This window comes from Pleurodeles waltl, chromosome 6 (genome assembly GCF_031143425.1).
Source record: "Pleurodeles waltl isolate 20211129_DDA chromosome 6, aPleWal1.hap1.20221129, whole genome shotgun sequence".
In the NCBI taxonomy this organism is placed as follows: domain Eukaryota; kingdom Metazoa; phylum Chordata; class Amphibia; order Caudata; family Salamandridae; genus Pleurodeles; species Pleurodeles waltl.
The window spans coordinates 1,043,333,248-1,043,356,119 of record NC_090445.1 but is presented as its reverse complement, the minus strand read 5'-3'; positions in this window follow the sequence as shown (position 1 = coordinate 1,043,356,119).

Below are 22,872 nucleotides of genomic sequence, written 5' to 3'. Positions count from 1 at the left end.
AACATTAGGGCTTATATGATTAAAACGCTGCAGGAGGCATTTCCAGAGCTTACTAACTGGGACTGGGAGGCTGAAGTCCAAAGGGTACACTGGTACCCAGTAGTACACCAGGAGGGCCGCAGAGAGGAGGCTAAACACCCTAGAGCTATTTTGGTCTATTTTGGGAACTATCTCTTAAGACAGACTATATGTGAAAAAGACCATCCCGATGCTCCGCGCAGTGGAGGGGGGACAACTTTTTTCACTCGACCCGATTACTGTCACGTCACTGTGGAGCGAAGGTGGAGAGCTGATCAAACCCTTTCAAGATAAAGGGGGAGAAGCGTACTTACTGGCTCCCGCTCGCCTCAAGACTGTGTTTAATGGGAAAGTTCGAGTGTTTAATTGAGAGGTTCAGGCTAAAGAATACTTACTTGGGCTTTAAATAGTAAGGAATTTAAAGGGGAGCCTTGTTGGTCTCAAGTGAAGCTCAAGAGGCCGGACAGCCTGGGTTGGGGCAGTGGACTGCACCAGGTACCTAGGTGACACCAACCTTCAGGCCAACAGTGGTCTGACTGCCTCTAAGGGGGGAGGGTGGGGTAGAGGGGGAGGGAGAGGGAGAGGGAGAGTTGGGGTCCGGGGGTGGAAGGGGAGGTGGGGGTGGAGTGGTGGGGGGAGCGGGGGCAACCCATCACGGGGGGAAGGAGAAAATTCGTACCCAAAGAAATTCAGTCATGGCCTGCAAGCGCAAACTATTTCATTTTTAGGTATTTGTGTTACAGAAGTGGCAATGCAGGATTGGGTGTGCAGAATTATGTATGTTTGTACAAATGCAAGGTGGTCATTGGTAGGGAGTAAGGTCGAGCCAGTCGAGTCACTCAAGTCGAGTCAGTCAAGTCTAATCAATTAAATTTGTACATATGTCAGTTATTAGGATAGCAACTATAAATATATGTGGGTTAAATACCCCCGTAAGTGGAAGAAAACTGCAGATGATTTGAGAACATTAAAGGTGGATATTTATTGCTTGCAAGAAACGCATATAGAAAAGGCAGATAGGAAATTAGAAAGTTTGGGTTTGCGTCTGTCAGGGTGTACTGAACAGATGTCTAAAACAAAGGGGGTTGCGATTTTGGCAGCTAATACTAGCTGCATGGTTATTCGGAAGAAAGTAGATGTAATTGGTAGGTGGGTAATAATGGAGTGTTCATTTGGCAATGTTAGATTTACGTTATGTTCATTATATGGCTCAGTGGATGACGACCCCTCCTTATTTGATTTTATATCTGCAGAACTGACACTTTGGCCTGCACCGTACATTGTATGTGGTGATTTCAACTTTAATGGATCATGGGACGGTGCACAGAGTTTAAGAGATATTAGAAGGAATAAATATCCAGGGCGGAAGGTCCCAAACCAGGATATACCTATTTTTCTGCACCACACAAGAAATTTGCTTGATTGGATTATTTTTTTGTCTCTCTGATATTTTTAGACGAATCAGAGATTCAGCTATACCCTCGCTTTATGGCGGACCACAACCCATTAGTATTAGAGATTAGGGATAGAGACCGGCAGAGATTTCAGAAGAACTGGACATTCAAGCGGGCTCTGCTGAATGATCCTCTGTATATAAAGCACATGAGTATGCAGTTGAAGGAATTTTTGGATTTGAATATTGGAACAGCCCCAATAGAAATAGTCTGGGATATATTAAAGGCAGTTATATGGGGGGAAACTCTTGGGTACAGCGTAAAGCCACAGAAACAAGCAGCAGCCCAGCTTTAGGTACTCATGGGGGAATTACAGACAGCGGAAGAGCAGCTTATCTGGGCTATTAGGAATGATGTTGGGGTTGAGGACGCCCTTCATCAGGTATCAATTGCAAAAATGACATTAGGGAAATACTCAACTGAGAGGACAGCAGAATTTTCTTTAACAAAACAAAGGGAATGCTATGAATGCAGCGAGAAAGCAGGGCATATTTTAGCAATGCGGACTCGCCAGAGGGCATCCTCAGACTCAATTGTGCAAGTGCAAAATAAGGCAGGGCTGACAGTTATGAGACCCGACTCCATTAGGGAAGCCTTCCGGGAATATTACATAGATTTATATGACGTGGCTAATATTGGTCAGGAACACATTGATAGACATTGGCTGTCGCCGATTCGGGATAGTCAGATTACAGTGGAAGACCAAATAACACTGGGGCAGGAGGTGACAATGGAGGAATTGTCAGAGGCGCTTGAGGCACTTCCAAACGGGAAGGCTGTGGGGCCAGATGGCATACCATTAGAGTTATATAAATATTTCAAGAATGTGCTCTTACCAGTCTTGTTGTGCAGCTGTGGGGCAATCCCCCTCCATCCTGGGGTTCTGCTAACATCGTAGTATTTTTAAAGAAAGGGAGGAACCCGGTTAGTTTAAGTTTGTACCGTCCTATCACCCTTATTAATAGTGATGCAAAAATGTATTCCAAATATTAGTGACTCGATTGTCTGGATGCATTCGTAAACTGGTTAGCTGCATCCAACATGGATTTGTCCCCGGTAGGGACACAACTGAGCATATAAGGAGGGTCATAGCATTGTTCGATGCTACGCATGTGGCAGCAGAGCCCATGGCTATGATTTTACTGGATGCTGAGAAAGCGTTCGACAGAGTTAACTGGGAGTATTTGTGGGATATATTAAAGACATATGGTTTGGGAGAAAGATTCATTACAGCTGTTAAAGTGTTATATAAGGAGCCGAGAGCTAGCGTACAGATTGGGGGAGAATATTCCCATCCCTTTAGGATTAAACGGGGTACACCGCAAGGATGTCCATGCTCACCCTTATTATTTGCGTTATATCTAGATCCCTTTTTTGCGCTTTTTGGAAATGAGTGCTAACGTTCAGCCAGTTATTCGCTATGGGTGGGGAACAAAAATTCTGGCTTATGCAGATGATGTTGCAGTCATAACCGCAAACCCGGATCTTGCCCTGAAAGAGATTGAGGGTGCGGCAGAAAAGTTCGGGGCAATTTCGGGCTATCTCCTTAACAGAGACAAGACACATATAGTTTTGAATGAATACTGTAGATCAACGGATACACGAAAAGTAGAACATGCAGTGTATTTAGGGATTGATATTCGACCCCAGGTGGAGGAGATCGTCGGGTCTAATCTTTGGCCTATTATAGATAATGCTAGGTATAATTTTAGCAGATGGAACAACTTGCATATGACAATTATGGGGCAGTGTAATATGATAAAAATGATGTTTCTACCTAAAGTATTATATCCATTCCGTGCGATTCCATTAGAATTTGAGAAATCTTGGTTTAGGAAATTGGATCAGCTGATAATGCGGTTTGTTTGGTCATATGGTAAGATACGCAGAGCAAGCAAATATATGACACTATCAAGGGAAAAGGGCGGATGGTTCCTCCCCAACTTTAAATTGTATCAGACGGCAGCCACAATGCAGTTGGGCTGGCAAATGATGGGGAATACGACCCTACTATCTATGAGGTATTAATTGGTCCTGCTGCAAAAGGGGCAATGCTTAAGCTCTTGGAACCCAGCTATTTTAAGAAAGCTCGGTTTAAAGTTCTCCAGGCAGCTTTCAAAGTTTGGGGTCTGTGGCAAAAGAAATGCGGGTTGGGATGGTACAATTATTATACCTTGATCAAGGACAATATGGCCCTCATTCTGACCCTGGCGGTCGGCGGAGAGACGGCGGTCGGACCGCGAACAGACCGGCGGTATTAAAAATGGCATTCTGACCGCAGCGGTCCCCGCCGCGACCGACCGCCACTTCTCCACTCCGACCGCCGCGGCGGTCATGACCGCGGGGCTGGAGTTTGCGCACTCCGGCCCGGCGGTCGTCCCAAGACCGCCAAGGGTATTATGACCCTGCCTACCGCCGCGGTTTCTTGCGGGCGGGAACCGCCGTGCGAACCATGGCGGTAAGCACTATCGGGGCCAGGGAATTCCTTCCCTGGCACTGATAGGGGTCTCCCCCACCCCCCACTACCCACCCGAGTCCTCCCCCCACACCCTCCACCCCCCTGCCACCCCCCAGAGGTGGTACGAACCCCCTCCCCACCCCCACCCCGACATGCACATACATGCACCCCGACATGCACACACCCCCAACATGCACATATACACACCCCCTACACACACATACACAACGGGGACACATACCCGCACACATACATGCCGACATGCACACCCGCCGAACTAAACACATTGCCCATAGGCACAGCAGCACTCCCCGCCCGCATGCACGCACTCACACACCCCCTCTACACACTCACACGCACACCCCCATGCACGCACACATCACACAACACCCCCCCACCCCCTCCCCTCACGGACGATCAACTTACCTTGTGAGTTGGTCCTCCGGGAGGCGACGGGAGCCATAGGGACGTGACCGCCAACAGAAGACCGCCAACAGAAGACCGCCACACAGAAATGTGGGTCGTAATTCTGGGGGCGGTGTTCTGCTGGCGTGGCGGTGGAGGTTGACCAGTCTCCACTTTCCCGCCGACCGCCAGTGTGGCTGCTGGCGGTATTCCGGCGGAACGCTCCCAGCGGTCGGAATACGCGCAGCGGCATACCGCCGCGGTCGGCGGTCTTTACCGCGGCGGTAACTCGGCGGTCTTGCGAAAAGACCGCCAAGGTCAGAATGAGGGCCTATGTTCCTTCCTGAGATTTTCCACGATAATATTATGGAAAGGTGGAATCAACAGGGAATACAAAGGTTAGGTGATTTTATTGAGGGCTCTGCAATCACTTCATTTGGAAGCCTTCATGGGAAACTTGGACTGGCCCAAATGGGCTTTTTCAAATATTTGCAAGTAAGGGATTTCATCCTTCGGAAAACTGGTGGTGCAGCAGGGTTTGTTAAGAATTCTTTAGTAGAAATTATGATTTCATCTGATAAGAGTATGATACGATCAATATATGCAAAATTGACTGATAACGTACCATCTATGATTTGGCAAAGTATAGTAAAAAATGGAGTGTTAAGCTGAACGTGGAAGAGGAGGTTTTCTATGAATCTCTTGAGTTAGGTCGGACCTCCTTGATTTCAGCATCTCTTCAGGCACAACATTACAATACAATATTTGATCTGTACATCACGCCCAGGAAATTAGCACAATGGGGTTGGGAACAAGGAGTGTATTGCCCAAGATGTCAGTATATCGATTGTGTATTTCTTCTGTATGGCTTGATCAAATGCCCCCTAAATATCAAAATTGGTTAGATCGCCTTCTCGGAGTATATCAGCTGGAAAAGGCCCTGCATGAGTGAAAAAGGAAAAAAGGGAGACAAAAAGGGCAAGAAATATGGGTTTTTTTGGGCAAATGGCTTGCCAATAAGTAATGATTCTATGATGGCATTGTATATGTGGCTAAATGTTCTTTAGTTATATATATTGTGATTTCTGAAAAAAAAAGGAAATAAAAAAGAAAAGAAAAATAAATCAATAAGAGTCAGTAATTATCATGAATAACCACACCATTATGTAAGAATTAGAATATTCATTTCCCTATATTAACAATGCTAAGGTAATGTAGGATAATCTTAAAATCAATTGATAAACATATAGAAACAACACTGGATGTCCAAAGCAGTGAAAGAAACACAATTTAATCAGTGCTTGAACTACTACACATTCCAAAGTTACCCATGCAAATCAATAGCAAGAATAAATGTGCAAATGACATTGCATACATTTAGATATAGCAAAGAAAAGACATCAGCTGTTATTTCATATAGCGAACTTTATCAGTGAACTCCTTAACTAACACCAAATTAGAATTAGGATGTTTGGGCTTCACGCAAAACAATTTAGTCAACACAAATTTGGAAAAACATCTAGCTATGGCTCTTATCAAAATAGCTCGGTTGGTACCTAGAAACAAAAGCAAATAGACATAGCAAACCATATCATAGTCATTATACCAATCCTCAGTTTGGATCAGCTATCTGTGACAGTCTTCGTCCTCAGGACATCAGCCTGGTCAGCGAGGCATCAAGATTCAGCATCAAAGTTCAGAAAAGGCAAAGTCTTTAAGCAGTAAAGTTAAGCGTGTCTATTCTCACGACAGTCAGGAAAGTAATGGCCTTACAACAAGATAGAAAATGGGCAAATGGTGTCTCTTTCTCAGTGCAGTCCTACTAAGTTACATTTCCTAAAACTACTTCTCAAGTCCCTATTGGTCAAGGGATCGCATGTTCACACTTTGTCCAATAAAACTAAAACTCCAAATCTACATTTCTACTAGTGCATGGTTCACATTTCGATGATTGTCTCCTTTCGTCCTGTTCTTATCATTCGGCTTGTGAGGTAACAATATTGTTGCAGCTTATACTCCAGTCAGACTCTGCATTGTAGTCTTCTGAGAAAGTCAGTCTTACATTACATTAACAATGTTGCATTACCAAGTACAGCATCTTCTAGCAAGCTGTTCTCGTGAGAAAGAACTTGAGCCTCGAGCACATGGACAATACATTGGAAAATCACAATTTAATTCTCTAAGCAGACATTTTATTAAACGCCTAAGAAATACAGCTTGACATAAGGCCGTGCAACTAGGCCAAGACCTCCGCTAAGTTAAAGCCTACAATTAATAAAGCTAATACATAATACATAACCCTTAACATGCCATATTACTAGGTTAATCAAACATAAGCTCAATGTTTCATATAAATAAGCCATTAATAATTACAGTTCGTGAATATTGACGGCCACTCACTTCGTCACACTTTCAAATATGTGCATTTTTCCTCTAAGTTAATACTATTTCTATGCAAATTCAACACTTGAAATACATGAATATTCATTAAAAAAATCAGTGTAAACATTTTTAATCTCTAAAAGCACACCCTGTAACCCCTGCCTCTGAAGCGAAATAATTTCTTTCATGCATGTATTCTTCACTTGTGTGCCAACATGTACAGTGAAGTTAGCCCATGTCTGAAGTGGGCTGACCCGTTTTCCCATGTTATATACCTGATATATGACAGAACATTAAGCTAATGGATGAACAGAATGCGTAGTACACCATAAATGTAATTTTACTAAAATCAAAATCATATTGGCTAATACCAAAATTAAAAAATGAGATACCGGGCAAAGAGGCGTTGGTCCTGTGCCACTGAAGACATAGGGCCAGATTTAAAAGGCTGTATCACCACCGGAGTGTTACTTTTAGTGGTGCTCCGTGGAGCTATGCACTGCGCCATATTTACAAGGTGGTGTTAAGGAAATTTGTGTGGCTTAACCCAACCCTGTAAATACAGCCCATTCACACACAGCACATTGCGTGGAAGGGGAATGAAATGGGTGTTTCTGTGGGAGTGCCACAGCAACATCCATTGCATTTTTACGCTGCCCCAGATTCATGAGTTTTTGTAAACCTGAAGCAGTACCAAAATCTAACGACACCCCAGGGGTGGCATTAGCATGGGGCAACAAGGAAAAATGCTTTAATTTCTCCTCGTTTTTTGCTCTTTCCATGTATGCTGCATCCTGCAGCACACATGGAAAGAGCAAATCGTCAATTAAAATGGGTTTTGTGCAGGAAGGTGTCCCTTCCTCCACAAAAACAATCTCCCCTGCAGCGCAGTCATCCTTGCGCTATGGCACAAGGATGGCAGCATTGACACACAGCAGAAAAATTGGTGCGGGCACAGGGTGCAACACATGGGTGCGCAATATTCAATTGATTATGGCACATCCCTGCGTTTTGAAAATGATGGAACTCAGAGCTGCTAAATGTGGTGCAACATTACGTTCGTTCACATTCTTTTAAATCTGGGCCATAGTATCTCAAGAATGCAGCGATTGCCCCATTTTATTAAAGACAATTGACTACCTAGGAAGCCCACCAACAGAATATGAGCACTCTAGGGCATTCACAGAGAGATTTGTAATACACTACAAATGAAGTTAATACATTAGCTGTACATGACGGGCCTGACTCAAATGAGATTTTCCCCCAGTCTTTGCTAATGCAAATCGGAGAATGCACATTTTGAACATTAGGTAGTTCAAAAATAATTTGTGCAATGTTGACTGTCAACCCTGTTTTTTACTTTTCTGAAGTTCGCACTTTCGTTGGAGCCATACATAGTGCATTGTACCCAGTGGCTTTTGAGTCTATTTATTTGCAGTGGGATTTTTCAGAAACAAATAGTGTAACTCAACAAAACTGCTGATTGCACATGTGCTAGATCAACAGCAAGAGTATACTTTTTGTGCTCTAGGTTGCATTAGGGATGTCGAAGTGCATCACTGATCCTAAGTAAGTGATGCAAGAATCTGCACTTGGTAATCTACTTCAGGGCTGTCTCTCGAAAGGACACAATGGTGGCAGAAAACATAGATTTTCTCTGCCTACAGAATTCATAATCGACTCTTTATAAATACGTGTGAGGTGAATAGACTCCATAATATACCCATTAAAAAAATACATGAACGTTGGAATGAAGATTTGCATATTCATTCTTAGCTTACGTGTTGAAACGTAAATCTAAGTTTGTATGTTGTGAGGTATTCTACCATCATCCAGGACATGTTGAATTATTAATATTTCTATTGCGTGCATACGGAATTTCAGTGATCGAATGGGAGCAATACTGCTATTTGCATCTTTTAAAAATCTTTATAAGCTCAGCATTGAGAACACGGTTTTGGGGAATGCTTATGGAGAGTCACTTGTGGCTCCATGCTTCAAAGTCATTATGTGTGTGTGTGTTTATATATATATATATATATATATATATATATATATTTTTTTTTTTGTTTGTTTTAGTTTTCTTAAAAAACAAAGGTTACAGAGAAGTTATAGTTAGAATCACATTTTAAACGTGCGAAACCATAGGAATTCAACAAATGTAGTTACCTCAAGTAACTTTAACTCTTGCCCTAAGGTAACTACAGCTCGCACCCTTGCCATGCAAAGTTTTTTCATCAAAAATTGTTCTGCAAATATTACATTGATATTATCAATGATGTTATCAAAGATGTCATGGGTGCCGTAATTTGTAGGGTAATTAGCAGTGCATCGCGAGGGCTTGATGCGCTGCTAATTTTCTTTGGCCATGTGCAGCGGGTGTTTGCCGCAGGATCTGACCTGTGGCCAAACCATATACCAACCAAACCCTGCAAGCCCCCTGTCCCCAGGCTGATCTCGGCACTGGGAACCCCAGGGCCCAACCCAAACATTACATTGCATTTTTTTGGGGGTGGTGGGCTGCGCAGCCCCCCTCCCTTGGCTGATCTCCATCCCTGGACCCCATTCGCCTGGGCCCAGACTAATTCTTTTTTTCTTTTGGAGGAGGGAGGCGAGACGAGTCCCCTTCCCTGGCTGATCTCAGTCCCCGGTACTCTATCCCCAAGGGCCTGGCCTAATTATTACTTTTTTGGTGGGGCACATGGCTCCCCTCCTCATTGCTGATCTTGGCCCCATGGACCCAATCCCCTGGGGCCCAGCCTAATCATTATTCTTTTTGTTTTTGAGAAGGGGACACAAACTCGCCCCCCATGATGATCTCGGCCCCAGAGACCCCCATCCCCTGGGGTCCGGCCTACATTTTGTATTTTTTGGGGGAGACACGGAGCCTCCCCCACAAGGCTGATCTCAGCACTGGGGACCCCATCCCCCGAGACCTAGCATCATTTTTATTTATTTTATTTTGTTCTTCTTTGTGAGGGGAACCTTGTGCCCCCCCTTCACCGAGCTGATCTCTGCCCCTGGGGCCCCGCTATGTGGCCTACATGCCCCCCAGGGCACCCAGTCACAATGCTGTGGACCATGGGGAGAGTCTTAAGGACCTCACATTCCCAGCTGGCTCCCTACCTCATGTAGGAGCCAGCATTACTGTCACAGAGAGGGAGCTTCTAAAGCCTAAATCTGATTGGCTGCCAGTACTTCAAACAGGAAGTGTTGGCAGCCATCTTGGGACTCAGATTCAGCTTAGACTCACAAACAAATTGAAAAAAAAAGAAAAGGGACCAGGGTAGGGACACCTTGAGCCCCAAGCCTTCGGGGACCCCACCAAGGCTAAAAAGCCTTTTTTTTTAAATGTTAGGAAAATGTGCAGATCTGGATATGCAGACTTTCCTGACATATCTATATATTTTTTTTAAAAGGGCGGCCTCCTTCCTTTTTTTAATGTGCCCCTGGGTGGGCCAGGTCCCAGGGGCATTGGGGGATTTTAAAAGGAGGGGGTGCACAGGGCCCCTCTGCTAGGAGTTCTATTAGCCCCGGGGGCCACCACCTCCCTGGAGCCAAGATACAATTTTATGCGGGGATCATGTGGACCCCCACAACCCCAAGGACCACCACCTCCCTGGGGCTAAATACACTATGTATGTGGTCGTCCATGAACCCCCCTCAGCCTCAGGAATCCCCATCTCCCAAGGGCAAATATACAATTGTGGGCAGGAGGGCTGCATGGCCCCCCACAACCCCAGGTACCACCACCTCCTCGGGGCTACAATAAAAAAATAAAGGGGGTCTGTTGTGGACCACCAGCCCTGAGGACCACCACCTCCCTGTGGCAAATAGAACATTCAATGGGGGTCATGCAGCCCCCCTCAAGGAGCCATAGATTAACCTGGGGACCACCACTCTCCCCAAGTGCTGGCTGGTGTTATGTGCAGGGGTGCGCACCCCTGGGATATAGCTGCCTACTCTTACTTGGCTGGTGCTTTGACTGCTCCCACCAAGTCAGAGCAAACATTTTACTTTCTGCAAGTGAGAGCTGTCAAACAGCTGTCATCCATAATCGGATGGAAAAGAGAGAGAAGGAGAGAAAGAATATTCTTGCAAAGGTCACTCCATGCGAAGACTTCAAAGCGTCACTTCAGCAAAATGTTTGGCTGGAATGCTATACCTACAATTTGAGGCATAGCAGAACAAGGTCAATTCTAGCCCTATCGTAAAACTCTTGCACTGTCAGTAGATGAAAGGTTAAAATCATTGTATCTCATGGCAGTGCGTCTGTTTATTTTCCAGTGTTTTGACTATGAAACATTCCTAATAATGTAACATTGACATCTTTTTCCACTCAAAATCAATTTCATAACTAAGTCTGGACACCGCATGCTAAGGAGTCACTTTTGCTTTAAGGTATCAGACCTGTACATTTAAGGTTGAGGGTTGAACTGTATGTGTGTCTGTGGTCATTTACCTTATTCTCTGAGGCCGAGATTGGCTGGAGTAGGGAAGGCTGTGGCGTGGCTGCCCTCCCTCCCAAAAACATTTTTAGAAGGCCAGGCTCTGGAGGATGGGGTCCACCGGTATGACATTGGCCAGGGGCCATGCAGACCTGCAGCCACTTCCTCTGCGCATAGCCAAAGGCTGTGCTCAGTGTGGGGTTGGCTGATTAGAGGGGTTGGCCACAGGGCTTTGCCACCCCACCACTCACAGCCAAAGGGGTGCAAGCTAGTTACCTCAAGGCACGAGTTATAGTCATTTGAAATAACCCTATAACTTGTGAATTTCTAAGGTTTTTGTACTAGTAAATGCAGAACCCAACTATAACATCCCTGCAACTTTAGGTTTTTAGGGCACTGGGCTCCCCTGCTCCCTGATGGGTTCATATTGATATAGGTGTTCCATGTGGGACCCAGGGTACCCACAGAACTGAATTTGGTTCTCTCCTGATGATGGGGTCCCGCGGGCACATTGGTGGCAAACAGAGGGGGGACACATGGCTCCCTTCCTATTAATGAACATGTCTGCCCTCGGGATGGGGCCCCTGGAGCCATTGTGTGGCATGGGAAAGGGGCTACATGGCCTACTCCCCATTAAATAACAAAAAAGCCATGGGGAATGGATCCCACTGGCCTATTATAGGCCTTGGAGGGGGATTGCATGCTCTGCTACTCAATAAATATTTAGCTGACTCAGGGAGGCTTACAGAATATAAGTAAGGGAGCTCACCATATTTTTGTTTAAATTGGCATTGCACATCTTTTGTGGATCTGCTGTACCAATTAAAAAATATATTTTTTGCCAACTTGGGGGGGCCCACTGGGACCCTCCAACGGGCCGGGGGAGCAGGGTATCATTGAGCTGTCCACTATATGATATTTGACTTTTGTATCCTCAGGACAGGGGGTTGAGTCCCCAAGTTCTAAAATGACTGTCCCACATCTTTGTTCATGTCGTGGCAGCCAATGTGATCATATACTTAGATCTATCAGCTCTGCAAATCCTCTGTCTTGTGAAATATACATAAATTGTAAATCTTCTTTCACAAAAACTACTGAAAATATTTATACAAAATAAAAAAAGCACAGTTTCTGAACATAAATTAGATTTTTGCCAATTATATAGATACTTCACACAGCAGAGAGTCTGTGGAGCCAATAATTCTCAAGATGAGATCAGATTGGCTGCCACCATATCAACAAAAATGTGATGATAGCATTTTTAGGATTTGGGGACCCCGTTTACGTGACCTACAAGAAAGTTAAAAAAAAACATATTAGGGCTGGGTTGGAGATACCTTGACTTGTTAGGCTTGATGAGAGGGAGGTATTGCCCTGGGGGGCAAAACATGGCGTTTGTTTTTAATCGGTACCCCACACCCATGGAGGATCTAATGATTTGTGGCAAGGATAAAAAAGCAGTCTCCCACTTTTTTAAAAAAATCCGGTATGGTGGGCCAGGGGTAGCACATTCGCTCACTCTTTTAATAAGGTGAGGGCAAGTGTCCCCCTTCCCTAGTCTTCTCTTTATTTGAGTAGAAACACATTGGTGTTTGTTCAATATACAATAAAAGTGGTCTACACTATGGAGAAAAAAAGGTCCATGAACAAGACTCTATTTGAGTTGAAACACGTCTGTGTTTGCTCAATATGTAATTAAAGTGATGCAAAGTATGGAGCGATTGACGTGCAGTGGTTTTTCTTCTAATTTGTGCCTGATAATGATGTGGGGTCTATCCCCTACCATGGCACCAACAGCCAGAGTGCATCACAAACCTATGTTACTGCAGTGTTTTCCATATATATATATATATAGTTATATATATAGATAGATATTTATATTGTAAAACAAAGAAATTCACCGCACTCCATGGGATCCAAAATTAACATATATTTATTGCAAGCAACAACCACCTATGCGTTTTGACTCTCAAGGAGTCTTATTCACAATAAATGAGCCCTTTCGTTCTTTCCCCCTTTATACTCAATATCCCTTCCAACCGTTACAATACATTCTGGATAGTGTAGTTAATCTAAAACAAACTTAGAACACCCCGAACTTGATTAAAAACCACACTTATTCTAAACAATCAACTGTTAATTACTCTCTGGTTATTTATCACAATGCATATTAACCTCTAATTATCACTCTATGAAAAAAATCTCTTTTTTTAAATCCAAATTATATGTCTCATGGTGTCTTAATTCTTAATTCTCTGAGTGCATTATATAAGCCAACTTAAATATTAAAATGTCATACAAGCACAACAGTCTATTCCTTTATAAGAAGAGTCTTATTTATTCATAATGGTCATTGACTGAACTAAAGACTATCATATTAAGTAATGCATTAACCTCACAAATATTGTGAGACTATCAGTGTAATACTGTGCTCAGCCAAATAACCCAATCAAGGCTAAGTGCCTCCTTTGTATATAATGATAAGATACACCCTCAATACTTTCTCTAGTGATTGTAAATCATAAATGAACATGTAATTCGTTGTCCATATTTAGATTTTAGTGTGAAGCTGAATGATACATTTACTTTCAAAGCGTCGAAGTTCCTCAGTCCTGTCACCTCCTACATCATTTTTATTAATCTGTGCTATGCCTACAAACAGTATTTCACTCCAGTCCTTTGTGTGCCATTTAAAAATTAAAAAAAATGTTTTGTCACAGCATATCTCAGGTCCTGATTTGTTATGGCCCTAATGTGTTCAAAAATCTTTTTCTTTAATGGGCAAATTGTACTGCCTATGTATCAGACCACATTCACATTCAAGCATATCAACTATATATTTGCTATTACACTTGAATCTCTGAGTAATACATTTATCTTTTCCGTTATGATCTCTAAATGTTTTTGTATTTCTCGCAATTTGGTACACTTTACACTTATTACATTTATAGGAGCCCAGAGTTTTACTACTCAACAAATTACTTACTGTTGGTGCTACATAATGACTATTCACCAACATGTCCTTCAGTGATCGTGATCTTCTGTAAGTTACTAGTGGTCTAGAGCCTATTTTGTGTGCAATATCTTGATCACTCCTCAATATTTTCCAATGTTTCCTGAAAATTTGTTCTATGTCTTTACTCTCCTTACTATAGGTAAGAATCAAACGTGGAGATACATTCTCATCCATTGTCTTTATCACTAATGATTTGTCTATCAAGGTTTCATATTGGGGTACCCCTTTTGCTCTCCTTTCACCCAATTCAATGTTTACTCTTGGATAACCTCAATGATTAAATTGTTTTTTAACTTTAGCAAATTGACTTGCCATTTCCTTATCATTAGAACAATTTTGTCTTGTTCGTAGAAATTCTCCAAATGGGATACTTTTCAGTAGAGGTTTAGGATGGAAACTCGTCCCATGTAAAATCTGTTTGTTGCTTTTCTAAACATTGTCGTAATGATCTGATTGTCCTCTATGGGTTTCTTCAGGCCCCGGGGGCTGCCAACTCCCCGGCACTATATTTATTAGCATGCAGGGGGCGACGTGGCCCCCTGAACCCAAGGGACCACCACCTTTTGAGGCAAAATTCCCTTTTTATAGTAGGGGTTCATGCAGACCCCCCTGCAGTCCTGAGAACAGCCACCTCCTCAGGGCAAAACAGTCAATGTGGGGGGGCACACGCCCCTGCAGCATCAGTGCTCACCATCTCACTGGGCCTAAATACAAACTTTGGAGAAGGACTGTGTAGCCTGCCTCAAGGAGCCAATAATGGCCTTAGAGACCGGCACCCTCCAGGGCCAGCTCCAGCTATGTCCCATGGTGCCCATGCCAGGGCATAGCTGTTTGCTCTAACTTGGTGGGAGCTTTGACAGCTCCTGCCATGTCAGAGCAAACAAACTTTGCTCACAGCAATCAAGAGCTGTCAAATAGCTCTTGCTTGCTGGGAGGGGAGGTTTCCTCTGTTTCACTACCTGCATACATGTGGACAGGCAAACCGAGAAAACTATTGTTCTCACAGACAGGGAGATACATGTTTAGAAGCTCCTGGCTGTGACAACAATGCAAACCATTAAACTGTAGTGGGTCTCTGGGGTTGGGGTGCTTGGGGTGTAAATCAGCCAGGGGAGAGGGGCCATGCTGCCACCTCTACCCCACACTGGCCATTAACCCAACAAGATAGCACTTACTAAATAACCAAGAGAAAGTGCTCTAGTTCGATAGATATTTTGTTCAAAACTGTGGACTCTTGTTGGCTACACAAGCGGGTGAACTTCCGTTCTGGCCATGATGTTGATTTCACAGAAATTAAACCTCAACAGGAAGCACTTACAAATATAAACATTTCAGGTGCGCCAGATGAAGCTCCATTTCTGGAAAGGACAAATGATCCTAACTCTTGGGTTTAACGAAGGCAAAGCAAGAATGTTTACTCCGCAATTCCATATTGAAAACTGATCTGAAATCTGTTGTGGAGGTGAATGTATCTTTCATCTATTGGAGTGCAGTCAGACACTCTCACACCCAATCTCACACCCAGGCAGACACTCTCACAAGCACTGTCAAACTCAGAGCCACCCTTTCACACCTATTCTCACACTAAGGAGACAGGTCCTGTGGCCAACTTCCCCGGTGCATGGCCAAAGGCCATGCCCAGTGTGGGTTTGAGTGGTTAGTGAGGTAAGCCACAGGGACTGGCTGTAGGACAAGTCCTGCAGCCAACCCCCACCACACACAGCTCTAGGCCCTGTGCGACGGTGGTTGGATGAATGTATAGTATTGAAAATGACTTTTCATTAAAAGAAATTGAAAAAAAATAAAGTTACAGGGATGTTATAGTTCGGAAATAGAATTTTAAAAATCTTTTCAATTAAAAAATCAACGTTTAAAGAGACGTTATAGTTAGGTTCTGAATTTCCTCACACAAAACTAGAGAAATTCAGCAGTTATAGTTAGAATTATTTCATGTAACTGTAACCCTCGGCATAAGGTAACTATAACTTGAGCCTTTACATGCACTATTAATTCCCCCAGATATTACAGCATTCATGACAACTTTTATACTGTCAATAAAAATATCAATGAAACACAAGAAGTCAAATTATTGAAGAAAAAACTGAGTGGTGGGGTGCAAGTTATAGGTACTTAGGGCACAAGTTATAGTTACTTGAAATAACTCAAAATGTAACCAATGCATTTCTAAGGCATTGTACCAGTAACATCAGATCCTAACTATAATGTCTCTGTTACCTTTGTTTTTTAAATGAATATATATAATTGTTAATATCCTCCATATTCAGTACTGATAATTGACAAAAGCGGAGGGGAGGATGCGGGACCCCTCGCAGAGTTGACGCTCTTCTCTAGGAAGTCAAACTCTGTGGCCTGATAGGGCTGAGAGTTCCAGGCACGCTAGCCATCCCCCGGGACACTGCTGTTTTCAGCCCAAAAGAGTGCAGGCATAACCTCATGGGCAGAAAAGAGAACTTTGCTCTTGCCCGGAGGGAGCAGTAAAAAATGTTGGGTAGGTGGGAGCAAAGGAATGGTGTTAGCTTCCATCAGCACTCAGGGCCATATTTATACTTTTTGACGCAAAACTGCGCTATCGCAGTTTTGCGTCAAAAAAATTAGCACCGGCTAACGCCATTCTGAAGCGCCATGCGGGCGCCGTATTTATTCAATGGCGTTAGCCGGCGCTAGCAGACCGGCGCTGCCTGGTGTGCGTGGGAAAAAACCACGTACACCAGGCAGCGCCGGCGTTGGGGAAAATGGCGTTAGGGCGTCTTAAAATGGTGCAAGTCAGGTAGAGGCCAAAAAGTCGCCTCCACCCGATTTGCGCCATTTTTAACGACGCCCAGACGCCATTTACATGACTCCTGTCTTAGTAAAGACAGGAGTCATGCCCCCTTGCCCAATGGCCATGCCCAGGGGACTTATGTCCCCTGGGCATGGTCATTGGGCATTGTGGCATGTAGGGGGGCACAAATCAGGCCCCCCTATGCCAAAAGAAATTTGAAAAAAAAAAGAAAATTATACTTACCTGAACTTACCTGAATGTCCCTGGGATGGGTCCCTCCATCCTTGGAGGTCCTCCTGGGGTGGGCAAGGGTGGCAGGGGGGGTCCCTGGGGGCATGGGAGGGCAGCTGTGGGCTCATTTTGAGCCCACAGGTCCCTTAACGCCTGCCCTGACCCAGGCGTTAAAAAGAGGCGCAAATGCGGGGTTTTTTGCCCCGCCCACTCCCGGGCGTGATTTTTGCCCGGGAGTATAAATACGACGCATTTGCGTCGCAGTCATTTTTTTAGACGGGAACGCCTACCTTGCATCTCATTAACGCAAGGAAGGCGTTCACGCCAAAAAATGACGCTCATTCCTCATACTTTGGCGCTAGACGCGTCTAACGCCAAAGTATAGTTTTGCGCCGAATTTGCGTCGAAAAAAACGACGCAAATTCGGTGCAAACGGAGTATAAATATGCCCCTCAGTATCATGCTGGCGGGTGCAGCTACCCTGTAGACCCAAACAGGCAGGCTTGTTGGTGATCCAGGTGAGCACCAGGGCATCTACCAAAAATAAAAAAATAAATTACTGCTCCCACCAGAAAACTGTCAGGAGTCCTCAATAAATTTTAGTTTGTGAGTGCCCCGGTTGGGTACTGGAGCACCCACCAAATAAATGAAAAAGTGTCCTGCACCTGCCAGTGTAGCGGCTTTGGGGCTGGTTTGGAATGTGGGGAGCTGTGCACAAGTAGGGGGGATGGGAGGCCAGATCCCGTGGTTAACCCCATGCCAGATATGCTATCTTAATTTTTGTTTAAAAAAAACCTTAGTAATTCACTGAAAAAAATAATGTTTAAAGGGAACTGATATTTAGGTGAAAATGTTACTTACAACATAACATTTAAACTGAAAAAAATACTGAAATGCACAAGTTATACATCTGTAAATATCTCTATAGCATAACTGTTAGAAATTGAGGTGCAGAATAATGAAAAGTGTGTTGCACTTAGTGCGGCGCCACTTTTCTTGCACATCTTAGCGCCCCCCAGCACCCTCCTAAAGCCATCATGTGTGTGCTGTATTTAATATATGGCACACCATAGCAGTAGTTAGGGAACAAGCCTGAAAATATTTGACACTAGTTCTGTGCTTTGCATGATAAGCATCAAAAAGTTTGCACCCAGAGGCCCATCAAAACCAATAGAAGCCTCCTTTTAATGTCTGCTCCGAGCAGGCGTTAAAAATGCCAAAAAAATGACACAATGAAATCTCTTAGATTTCTTTGTGTCATTATTTCACCCCCCCCCCTAATGTCGGAACACCCCTCTTGCATACACTATGCCTGGCGCCACTTTGTAAATCTGGTGCAGCATTTTTTGGCCATCCAGCGCAATATTAACGTAAAGAAAGGTATGCTAATGTGTCATTGGATGGCACTAGGCCCTCTTAAATCTGGGCCTGAGATTCTGGTTAGCAGAGGTATGTACCCTGTCCAAGCAGGAACTACAAACCTAATAAGTGTAAGTCACTAACACACCCTAAAATAACCAGTGCTCACCGCCTGGTAGCTTGGCACAGAGTAGTCAGGCTTAACTTAGGAGGCAATGTTTTAAGCATTTGTGCACCACTTCAAACAGTTAAACTGTAAAAAGACCACATAAAAAGATACCATAATTGGTTATAAAAATATAACTTGATTTAATAAATAAAACAAGACAAAATCCAATAAGTAGAAGTTGAGACATACATTTCTAAATACTGAACTGTGAAATAGCACTTAGAAACAAGAAGTGCAACCAGTGAAATCTGGTGTGCCAGATCTGGACAAAATCAAAAGTTGAGGCCGATCATTTTAGAGCACGGGCCAGCTACAGGGACCTAGTGAGGCCAGCAGAACAAAAGTACCTTAATCTTGGTTGCATTGGTGTTGAACATGGGGGAGCAGGCTGAAGTGATGAGTTAGTGTGATCTCCACTCTGAAGGTCATACATCAATCCTTCCCATGCAGTGGGAAAGATGCATTGATTTTTTTCTGAGCAGCATCAGTGATGCGTCAGGTCTGAAATTAGGAGTTCTGAAAGCGATGAACTAAATTTGATCCGCTCAATGGTGCCGATGTGCCCATTCGGATCCATGCAATGGGACGATGTGCTGGTTTCGATATAAGCAGTGGTGGCGATGCATCAGTTCTGACTAGGTCAGCACTTAATATTCACCTCCAAGGACTCAGGACTAGACTGGTACTACTTGACAGGGCATGACTCACAGTTGTCAGAGTCCAGGTGCTGCAATTGGTGAGATGGAAGTCTTCTGTTTCCTTGAGACTTCAGAAAATAGGAGGAAGGCAGAAAGCCCTTGGAGTAACTTTGGTTCTGTGTTGGAGACACCCAGGTCCAGTCTTTCTCACTACCAGGTAAGGAGGGAAGCAGGCAGCAGGTCATCCACAAGAACAGGTCCAGAAGAGTACTGAGTTGAGGGTGTCTGAAGTCCAGTACTTATCCCCAGTTGTGCATTTGAAGTGGGGGAGACTTCAAAAACATGCCTTTGAAGTACACAGAGTCTCTGGTCTTCCTGCCCTGGCTTCAGTCTCACAAAAGGGGATATGCAGCCCTTTGGGGGGAGCAGGACACAGCTCACTCAGGTGTAAGTGTCAGCTCCTCCCTCCCTCCTGCGAGGGTTACCCTTCTATCTGTGGATGGCCCATCAGTCATACATAGGCTTCCTTTGTGTGTAGGTTTCTAGGGGGAATTCACAAACCCAGCTGTAACCCACCCCAGATGTGTATTAAAAGACAGACAGAAGGCAACAAATGGCTAAAGTAAGAAAATGCCAGTTTTCTAAAAGTGGCATTTTCAATATTACAATTTAAAATCCAACTTCACCGAGGGCGTGGCCAAGGCGTCAAGATGGCAGACGCACTTTTGTAGTGCTCCGGACCCCTCCATCACCCACCTTGGAATCCACCCAGAATCTGAAACCACCAGTGTCATCCTACTGTTGGAGATGCCTCGACACTCTTCCCTTGATGGGTTGGTGATGGAGATGAGAGCCTGAGCCGAGCGGCGAGATGCAACAGGGCCCGAGTGCTCGACGGTCTCGGTGCCGGCAGACGAAACCGTCTGGAGGCGCCGGGATAATCAAAGATTTGAGGGGGCAGCCCTGGAGGGCTAGAGATAGCTTCGGAGGTGGGGGTGGGAATCGCCTCCTTCCCTCTCTGTGGGCCCCCCTCCCCCTTCCCTTGCCGACGGACTTGCAGCCAGTCCGAATTCCCGATGGGGTGAGACCAATGCCTCACCCAAGATGGCGGACGGAACGACAGACGCATGAAGAAACTCCAGTTGGGAGGGCCTGCTCGGGCAGCAGCGGCGGACCAGGAGTGCAGGGACTGCCGGACGTGGCGCTGGATCGAGCGAGTGGGACGCGCTGCCGGAGCGGCTGTGATCATGGCCAACAGGAGCTGAGAACTCCCCCCTGGGGTCTGGGATGCAGCGGAGGGAGCAGCGCTGACGGAGGTGGGAGACAGGCCTTCCCCCAGTGGCTGGTCCTTTTTCTGGTTCCCCAGCCTCTGCTGATTCCCCCTCCAGGGGCGAAGACGAGGGAGCCCTCTGGTGAACATTGGGACTGGGGGTGAGGAGCCTTGGGGGTATTGCCCCCCCACCCCTGCCTCTTCCCCCCTCGTTGTCCTCCTGCTTCTTCGGCCTCTCCTACCCCCTCACTGGTCGACACATCTCGAGTTGGAGGCTCGGATCGAGGTGCGGGAAGACCCGGGGGTCCCGTAGTGACCGGGGTTGTGGCGGGGCCGACCCCCCCCAATGCAGAGACAGAGACTAGGAGGACCGGCAGGCCCCTAGAACCTGCGCAGAGCCTCGGCCTGGCGCAGACGGATCTTGCCCCCCTGAGTCGCGGACGTTGGCCGCTGGGATGGGAGGCAGGGGGTGCTGATTGGATCGGACTGCCGCTGGAATGCTAGACACCCACGATCTGGCACAGCACACAAAGGGAACTTCCCAACAGACTCCGACCTAGAAATTGACGGGGTATTGCAGGAGAACCATGGGCAAGGACAAGGCGACACAGCAGTCAGCAGCCCAGATTCGAATAGAACAATTTACTACGAGTGCAAATGGTTTCTGAGTGGAGTCCCGACCCCCGGGGGAAAAGACAGACCAGTCGGTGGAACCGGGAGATGATTCTTCGAGCCATAAACACGTCCCAGGAAGCGGTGGAGGCCAAGATAGGAGAAGTTAGAGAAGAAATGACCTTGGTTCGCCAGGACCTTCGAAAAGCCGCAGCCCCTATCACAGAGACAGAGACCAGAATATCCACGGTGGAGGACGAAGTAAACGCTCCTAAGAAGCAAGTATCCGCACTCACGACACGTACATCAGAGCTCTACTGCAGAGCCGAAGACACAGAGAACAGATCAAGACGAAAAAACTCAGGGTGGTCGGCCTCCCAGAGGCCACGGCGGCAACGTCCCTAGCCACGTTCTTAGAGGAGTGGTTTTGTTCCTGGATACCGGTGAAACGCCTCACCCCATGGTTCGCCATCGAACATGCCCACAGAGCTCTGCAGATGAAACTCCCGCCGGGATCTCCGCCGCGACCGGTAATACTCCGCCTTTTTAACTCCAAGGATAGGGACCTGATCCTACAAGAGGCCCGCTCCAAGGGAGACCTCTCCGGTAACAGGACTAAAATCCTCCTTTTTCCCGACTACACACGAGATGTTCAGCAACAAAGATGCTCATTTCTTGAAGTCAAACAAAAACTGAGAGCAATGAATATTCAATACCGCCTGCTGTTCCCCGTGAAACTACGAGTGGTTTATGAGAACAGAACACACTTCTTTGAGCAGCCAAATGGCGTGGGCATGGCTGACGGAAAAACTACCACTGACCGGCTAGTGCTCTGGCTTGACACAGAGCGTAAATCGATCCAACTCCCAATTGAAGCGAATAAATAAAATAAAAAAATGTACACGGTCGTGGAGGCGCAGGGGACGCGGCAGCTCCCGCTCAAACTCCCCACCGCTGGTCACAGCTGACAACATGAAAGACCACCAACAGCCACCGAGACTTAGGGAAGATGAGAAAGTCTTGGGGACACAAAGCCCACAACAAACTGGCTCGGTCTCATCCGAGATAACGGATTTATCTCGCAGCCCGACAATATAAATTGAAGGCCAGAGAGGGCCTCGGAGAGGGGAGACTTTCATCACGGTGAAATGTCAAAGACACATATCTATTTCATCATTACCAACTGTTTCTATTTTAATGATCCGTCGTTATGGAGGGGTCCACCACTGCTCACTTAGTTCAGGTTTGTAGGCGAGATGTTTAAGGGTAAGGGCAACAGATGCTTCTGGGGGGAAGTATGGGGTGGGGTGGGAGTTGGGGGGGGAGGCCAAGTCCTATGGGAAGGGGCCTAATTTTGTTCAATGTCATGTTGACATGTTTACGACGTTGGGCTGAGGGGCGAGACAGACAGCAGACAGACTTACATGATATCCAAAAGCTCATATATATTGGGGAAGTAGGAGGGGAGGAGACTCGAACCCAGGGCAAACATACCAGAGAGATGGAGCAGCGACAATCTTACACACAGATTCAGATGAACCCAATACAGGCTATCTCTTGGAACGTTAATGGGCTGCTAGACAAAATCAAATGCACAGCAGTATTCACATACATACATAGATACAGACCT